The sequence below is a fragment of the Nothoprocta perdicaria genome, unplaced genomic scaffold (assembly GCF_003342845.1).
Source record: "Nothoprocta perdicaria isolate Ctin4 unplaced genomic scaffold, notPer1 scaffold_140, whole genome shotgun sequence".
Classification (NCBI taxonomy): Eukaryota; Metazoa; Chordata; class Aves; order Tinamiformes; family Tinamidae; genus Nothoprocta; species Nothoprocta perdicaria.
In genome coordinates this window covers 1,420,051-1,429,195 of record NW_020454539.1, presented here as the reverse complement: position 1 = coordinate 1,429,195, position 9,145 = coordinate 1,420,051, and positions in this window count along the sequence as shown.

The window sequence follows — 9,145 nt, the reverse complement described above, 5'->3', positions numbered from 1 at the left end:
GCCAATACATAGCTGTGGCCATAAGCTTAAGAACTCAGATGCCTAAAGCCCTTGATCCTCTAGGGCACACCTGGAAATACTTCTGACACAGCAGAAAGCTTTATAGATGTGTTTTCAGATGACCCCTTTTTCCCACTCTCATCCCAAAATGATTCTCTAAAATGTAGCTTTAAAAAAATCATAGAGCAGTATGTGACTAAAACACACAGAAGGAAAATGACTTTTCCCCTTGTAATGCCCAGTTACACAAAGCATATGAATAACTAAAGAGCACTCAGGCAGATATATGGCTTTAAAGTAGGAGATGAAAATGTGTTGACCCCATCTGACATGCTTTGTGAAGCATAACTCTAGCTGAGCAGAGCAGTGCCATTCCAAGAAGGCTGACAAGAGGTAGCACAATGCAGTGTCCTGAGGGGACCATGCTGTGTGAATCTAGGAAGTGAATATGCTAAAATAATTAACACCTCTAATCAGGCAGAGAAGATGTAAGCTTCAAAACACTGTTTTTCTTCCRTTTATTTCAGAGAAAGAAACTGTTCTTTTCACCTAAACATTTTATCAACCCTACGTTCACATTGCTACAAGTTGCAAAGCTCCTAATTTTTTACAATTGACTCTGAACAAACCAAACTGTGCACAGTGTGAGCTGATAAAGCTTGACTTGAAATTTTTTTTTCTGAATGTAAATCACCATAAGCTTTAAATGATTCAAAATCTCCCTGGGGTAGGTACAAACTATTTTTAAAATCAATTTGATACAACATCTGTTTTAAAAGCCAATTTGAAACAGAATATGTCTCTGTGCTAATGGGAGCAAATAGGATTGGGAAACATATGCTGCAGGCTTTTTTTTCTGAAGAATGCAAGAATATAAGCACACAAATGATAACAACAACAGTAATAATTTACTGTGTATTCCAGTAACTCTCCATACACAAATAAGCATATTGACATCCTAACAGAGACATACTAGGCAGCTGTCTGTAAGTCATGAAAATGGCAGCAAATGTGAGTAATTATGAGGACAAGAGAAGCTTCTCTCATGGAAAAGGTTATACAAACTAGCTTATATACACACATATACATACATAATATGCATGTATATATAAACACATGTACGTGCAAACACATGTGTTTATATATACATATATATGTCATGTGTTTGTGTGTATACACACCCTCTTTGACATTTCCACAAAAAAAAATCAACCAGTCAGCAAAGTGTCAAAGCAAAGTCTGGGTCTTGCCCAGACTCTGAAATCTTGAAATCTTGAAATCTTGAAATCTTGAAATGTCTCTTCTCTCATCTCATCTGCCCGGGAGAATTAAGCATCTCCTGAGACACACAGATGCCTCTCACAGTAAGGTAAGGTACCGCCTTAGGGAAGTTACTCATCTCCAGTTAATCAGGGGAAGCAGTAATTGTCTGAAGGAACCCACTATACACACAGAGCAACACGGATGAGAAACACCCAGACTGTCAATCCTAGCAGATATTCTAATATCATCCATTTGCAAGAGAAATATTTCAGGGATCATTTTTTTTCTGGCATAAAATGAAAATGAGAAGAAAAATAGTTTAAAATCGAACGACTAAATTTCCCTTATTTTAATGGACCCAGGAATTCTCCAGCCTTAAAAAGCAAAAAGTTTAAAGTATTCCTATAAAAAAAACACAATCCCAGAGTACTTCCCAACATTGGAGGTTGAAAGAGGCTGCAACAGTCTCCCGCCTGTACAGCCCCTTTGTCCTTCTGCAGAAACTGGAATGTGAAGAGGTCACAATTTTGGTTGCTGCCCGCTTTTGCCTCAGGCACCCTCTGTGCATCATTTCTCTGCCAGTTTCTGCAATTGCAGTCTGCCAAACTCAGTTCCCTCAAAACCAGAGAATTACTTCGTGTTTTCTCAAAGAAAATGGGGAAAAAAGTAAACAGTGAAAAAAAAAAAAGGGAGGAAAAAGGCAATTTGAAAAGTCTTAGAGAATGAAATTGTCATATTTATTCTGAAATATTTATCTTATAGTGAACRTGTAACGGTAATCATGAGTTTTTCCTTTAGCCTTTATGTTTTAAAGCAGTGTTTTAAATGACCCCTTCACTGATATTTTATGAAACTACGTGAAGTGGGCAGTCCACATTGGTAAATCCCTCTGTCAAGAAAAAAAAAAAAAAGATTGGAAGCTGTTTCCCAGTCTAAACCTTAGTACAATGTGTACTTAGATGATCACATCATTGATTAGAAGTGGTCAGTGCTATAACTCCGTGGTAGCGAAGGCAGTCTGTRAACAGCACAGGGAACATTTTAGTAAGCAACCAGCGTTCTCCTCCACTGTCCCTCCAAGACCCTGGCTGTCTGCCCTGACAGAGTACTTAAATCAAAACAGTGGCATTAAAAAACAAGTCTGAGTGTAAACATGAAGACAGTAAAAAAATCTGCTATTTACAAAGTGTGAAGGACCTGAGACCAATGTGGCCACCCAGCAGTACAAGTTAATACCGTGAGTTGTCTCCTGCTGTCAATACAAGAGAGCTGTTAAAGAACTTGATCTCAATAGAACAGTCAGGTGGTTATGAAACTGTGTGGCAGAACAGAAAGCATCCCTGTAGGCAAGTCTGTCAAGGCTACAACAATTTGAAAGTGAAATTGGTATAAATAATTATCTGGAACCAATGGGGCAAGAAAGACAGACAAATACTGTCAAGAGAGAATAAAATATAGACTTTAAGCCCAAGCTTCATCGTGAGACATAGCAAAGCGGCTATTGCTATAAATATAAAARGAACAGTGCAGGGGTGATTCTTTTACAGTAGAAGAAAAATGATACTCTTAAAAAAGTGAATCAAACCAGGGATATTCATAAATTGCTAGTTAATTTAACTTTTCTTCTCAGATGCTCTCAGTTTCCATTTTGAAAACAATTGRAGAAAAGGAATATGTAAATTAATCTAATCCTGGAATTCATTTTCATCGAAACTACTGAATATTTGTACACGAATACCATATTGCTGAAATGCACCTTACACTTTCAATACTGTAAATCCATGAATGTCTCTTCAGACTGAATTAATTATTTTTTTTTAAAGTAAATGAAGTAAAAGCCTTGCTTTACTTGAAGACATATTAGTGAAGACAAAGCTTCACAATTTCTGTGCCTTAGAAATTTTACAGGTTGAAAAGTGGAAACTTTTAAAAAGTTTACACGTTGATGTCGAGCTACACATAAATGTTTCCAAAGTGAACACAAGACCAATTATTGATTACCTACCAGTGCTTCACACACTCATTTTTACAGGCTTATAAAATCCTTGCTGCACCAGAAGGTGMAGAGGCCTGGAACATCTGCCCTATGAGCAAAGGCTGAGAGAGCTGGGTCTRTTCAGCCTGGAGAAGAGGAGGCTGAGGGGGGACCTGATCAGYGTGTATAAATACCTCAAGGGAGGCAATGAGGAGGAGGGGGGYGGCCTCTTTTCAGTGGTGGACAGCGATAGGACTAGAGGAAATGGCTTCAAACTGAAGCATTGGAAGTTCCACAGGAACTTAAGGAAGCATTTCTTCACTGTGMGGGTGACAAAGCACTGGAACAGGCTGCCCAGAGAGGTTGTGGAGTCTCCTTCTTTGGAGATCTTTAAAACCCGCTTGGATGCAGCCCTGTGCCATGTGCTCTAGGGGACCCTGCGCGAGCAGGGGGGTTGGACTCGATGACCTCTGAGGTCCCTTCCAACCTTCGKCATTCTATGATTCTATGATTCTATGAAACCCTTGGGTCTTTATTAACTATTACACTGAAATTGCCCTAAGCTGACCTTTCTACCTTCGTTTTTCCTGCCATAGGAGACTGAAGAAGCATCCCATCCCCTCTCCTGAAACATAGTACTCATGTAGATTAATTCCCACACTCAACTTTCTTTTCCCTTTCCCTTCTTTCCTTTTCCTTGGCCTGAGACATAGATTTTTTGCTTAAACCTCAAATCCCTGTGCAGGCTCCCAAATAGCTGGCTAATTCTGACCAGTATATGCCAGCATCAAGGTCCTTTCCCACCTAGCTGCCAAGACTGAACCACCAACCCAGAAGCTACGCTCCCTATCAGTACGTGCTCGCTTTCTTTAACACCTGCCTCCTTCTGACTTCCCTGGGGGGCCTGATCTTCCCATCCCCTGTCAAAGCTTCCTCTTCCTGTGCTGGAAAGATTATAAACTTCTCAGTTGGCTGAACATCAAGCAATGCCCAATATGAGTCATCAGATTCATTACTATAGTCAAAATTCCCCACCACCCCTAACTGTTGGAGGAGAGATGTGATGAAGCCAGGAGCCAAGTCTTTAGTATCTGTGCCCATGGAACCCTGGAACAAATGGAGTAGAAAGAAATCTCTTCTTCTTTGCCAAGTTCTCCTATGAGGTAAAGGCAACTAATGAGTGTTTTCTCCTCCCTGGSCTTCCGAAAGATGCTACTGAAGGCTTTTGACTTCTGGGAAAAACTAAACTTGTAAGAGCCAAGAAGATAGGGAAAGTGGCTATCTCTCACATCTCTGCAGCCACCAGTTTCACAAAGTCTCAGCAAGTCTGGGACGAGGGCAATAGCAACAACATACTTCAGGGTGTCTTTTTGGCCTCAGCTTTGAAGCACAGAAGTTCTTTAGATTCACAGAATCTAAATCACAGRATCACAGAAGGGTTGAGGTTGGAAGGGACCTCTAGAGTCCAACCCTGTGCCCTAAAGCAGAGACACCTGGAGCACATGGCACAGGGTGTTCATCTCACAACATGCTACATAGTTATTGAATTGCAACCAAGTGAATATAGTTATGTATGAATACACCTATGTGTGTGTATGTAAATATATATATATACACAAACACACAAACTATGCATATGCATATATACATATATAGATATATAAAGATATATATATCCATAAATTCATATATGTATATATGTATACGTGTATGTATTTATGTGTATATAKAGAGAGATATAAAACACCATTAAGGAGCAAGGGATTTCTGTGTATTTAGAAATCAAGCCAGGCTTAAAATTTAAAACAAGCCAAACAGTACCAAATTCCTGCATTAACAACACACTTTTGGAAATGGTGTGTTATTAATCATTATCACTACACCTACAGAACCACATAGCCTATAATACTTACATCCTAAAATAGCTGGGAGTGTATAATGGAGCTGATATCAGGTACTTGGCACTGATAGCTATGGTCCTTGGTAGCTGTTGACCCCAGAGGCCAAGGTCTCTTAATCTTCTGTCTTCTGYATCTTTCCTTGGTCCTCATAGGTTTTTATTATCATTCTTGTGACCCCAAATAAAAAGACATCTCAACTGCTCTCAGTGCTGCTTATATTGGTTTTGTTTTTGCCATTCATCTTCTATGTATATTTGCCAGCATACCCTCTCCCCATTTGAAGTATCTTGCACTTTAATTCTTTACTTTTGCTCACAAAATCTGCTTCTTGGACTGCTAGTTAAATGTTTTCATGTGCCGTTGACATGCAAGTGTGCAACTCTGTCTCTCTTGTGATCACGTTGCTCACACATTTCTGTCAGATGCTTAAATATTTTTTCTGGCAATCACAGCTAAGCAAAATACTTATGTGCTCTAGATTACACTGTTCAGTGCACTTGCATTTGTGTTCAAAGCAAGAGAATATTAACTATATCTGAATTAGCACATTTATAATTTATAGATATCACAAGCCTCTGCTGGAGATACAGTAGCATTGTTTGCATATTCTCAAGCTTTTATTTTGATGACAGTTCTTTGGTTTTCCACTGTTGTGATACACAAAGTCTTTCTTATTTTAAGTACATTAGGATCTTTCACCACTTAGAAGATACTGCTGCAGGTGTTGCTTATACCGTGTATATCCTGGCGCAGATCTTTTTTTCATTTTTAAAGCCTCTCTTTGAAGGAAGGTGACAATAATTCATAAATAATAGCGTAAAAAATCCAAGCATACTACCAATGACGGCACTGTAATTAATGATGTTAATAAACATACTTGCCACCACGCAGCATTCAAAATGTGGCACACTGGTTTGAGCATGTAGCATCCTCATTTTTCTCTCTGGGATTTCTTGGACAGAAAGATATGTCACGTCTACGCCAAGCCTATAATGTAGAATTGATCAGACTATCTCAGACAAGTGATAAAAATCATCTTTTACCACAAAGTCAGGAGAAATAGAAAAATCCTCAGGGTGATGACTTGTAAAAGTAGTAGAATCTTCACCCTTCCTTCCCCTAAAGGAAATAGAGACATCCAATATACATATATCTTTGCAAAACTGATCTTCAGTAGATACCTGAAACATCTTTTTTAAAAAGATAAGGTATAAGCAAATAACCAAATGGTCTGATTTCCACTCTCAAGAAGTCTATGAATATTTGGGATATGGGAAGAATGAGTGCCAGAAAGAGAATATATATTAAAAAGAAAAAAAGCAATAATGAAGCACCAGATACAAAAAGGGAGAAATAAAAGTATAGCAACTTAAATGGCATTAAAAATGGAAGATAAATGTGAAATGTGCACATTTTAAAAGAATAGTAAAACAGATATAACAGGAGGGAAAGTAGAAGAACTCTAGTGAGACTACATCATACTGCAACTGAAGTAAAACAGCCACAGGGAAAGAATAAGGACACAAAAGTCATGTTGATTTAATCATACTATGTAGTTACAGTAGTAAAACCTACTGAGCATAGATGGAGCAGTACAAATCTAAATGTGTTTGTATCAGCAGAGCATGTTCCTGAAAGAGGCAGAAGATTTGAAAAGCAGGAATAGAGCTAATAGCAGCAAAGCAAATAGAAACTGGTGGCCAAGTTTGAAAGGGAGACAAGAAGCTGCTTATTGAATTCATCAATGACATCAGAGCTGCATTTTAATGGTGCCTCTCAAATTTTATTGCAGGAAAATTCACTTCAGCAATCAAAAAAAATAGACTCAACTTTCAAACCAAGAATTCTAAATCGCTTGTGCCTTCTCTTGCCAAAATATTTCCAGTATGGACTTAAACTGCATATTTTTTGGAATATATACCTTGCAGACACATTGGTGTTGGCAATAGCGTTGCCTCTTACACACATACTAGAAATTTTGGCCTTTACTGTATCTCATAGCAAGACAAAACATCATAGAAGTTACCACCAGATATGATAAAGGTCACCTCTCAATGTGCATATTAATTTTCTAATCWCTTTTATGAGGTATCTATAGATCAGTCACTTCATGCCTATCTGGCTTGTATATTTTGTCACTCGATACAGGCATATGAGCCATCTTTKTATCACAGGAATATCTTTCTCCTCCCAAATTCCTTCATTCCATTTACTATATGCAATCACCCATTCCATATATCCACAGAAGAATGGGAGCCAATTTTGCACAAGCTTTATGTAGGTGAAAATGGGCCTCACACTTCAACTCTTCACGCTTCAGCCTTTTCCTTTGCATCAAAATTGATACCCGAGACAGGTGGTGAGAGTACTCATGTAACTGCACAGAGAGCCACTAAACTCAGTAAGACAACTCTGGGKAAGTAGCAAAATATTTACATATTCTGAACGTATTTTCAAATGTAGTTATGAATCGCATCAAAGACATCAAAATTGCTGTACAGGTTAATCCTCTTTTCTCTTGAGCTTCAGAGCAATTACGTTGCATTTGAGACACCACGGGATTCAGCTGACTGAACCACTGCCTGGGTGCCAAGAGCATCTTAGWAGATCTAATAAGTCAGATAATTCATGCACAGCTGAGCAGCAGTTACTGTTAAGCTGGTCCCTTTCTGCTGTTAACATTTTTGCAGCTGTTTTGCTTTCTTAGAAGGAAGATAATAAAAAGCCACATGATACAGGCCAGAGTCTCAATTATTTGTATGTAAAAGCAACCTTAGGTAATGATGTCTACTGGCAGCATGACTATTTAAATGATTCAGCCTGGTGTCCTTTAGTCACAGCCTCGTGAAGGGATGAGGCTTTCTGTATAGCAGCAGGGACCACTTCCTCACTAAACASTAAACACTGATGCTCACTTAATCTGAGCTTTAATTAATTGGTTTTCTTTTATTGTGTATTCATGTCTAAAAGGGATTTTTTACATCAATTTATCACATTTAACTAACCAAGGCATACAGAATTGGACCTGCTGTATTTTTTTATTCATTTTCACACCAAGCAAATACAGAGTRTCCATTTTAATTCCAGTGTAAGCAGGCCTATCCGCACAGACACTGATTTTGATGCAGGAATCTAGAGTGACATCTAGGTTAGGCCAATCTTAAAGTCAACAGGACTCCATCTCCCTATACTATCTATTATTAAAGCCAGTTCAGAGAGATTATTGTATTAGAAAAATTTCCATAATAAACCATAATCAGTGAAGTTAAACTATTCTACACCAAAGATAAGAGGATGTTAATATAGTAAATTGCTAGGGAAAAAAAGCTGCTGCTGGAGAAGCAGATCTGTGTCTGTGAGGCTTCTAATACCAGCAGTTGTCTCAGCCATATAGATACAGGGAAAGCTACATACTCTCGAAAATAACCAAGAAGAATCACAGATCTCCCACTGCTTGTGGGAGATCATGCATTCATGTATGTACTTTTAGCAATAGCTTTCGAAAGGCCCACTGCAGGACTTCAGCTGTTTTGCTGAGCCTGGTTTAAAGGTTAAAACCTGCAGTCATAGGAAGCTGTCCCTGAATTATGGGTTTCAGGGAGCTCTGTGTATGCCAAAGTACTGTCTCAAAAGTGTTTATCCAACTCATACTCAATTGTGAGTGCTATGCTTGCTGGACATATATCTAGACTTGAGACAGGCATATACTGTCATTGAGACAACCTTGTGCCACAGGAATCTCTCTTTCCTCCAGAATTCCTTGGTTTCATTTACTATATACAATTACCCATCCTAAATAACCACAGAAGAATGGAAGCAAATTTCGCACAAGTTTTGTGTTGGCAACAATGAACTTCATTGCTTCTTTTCTCCTACTATAATTATTTAATTTTGCACTAAATGAGTATTAAAAACCACCTATCACCTGACCTGGCAGTATTTRTGATAGCACAAGGTACTTTTTAACTACTATAGCTCCCTGCAAGCTTTCTGATCATACTTCAGT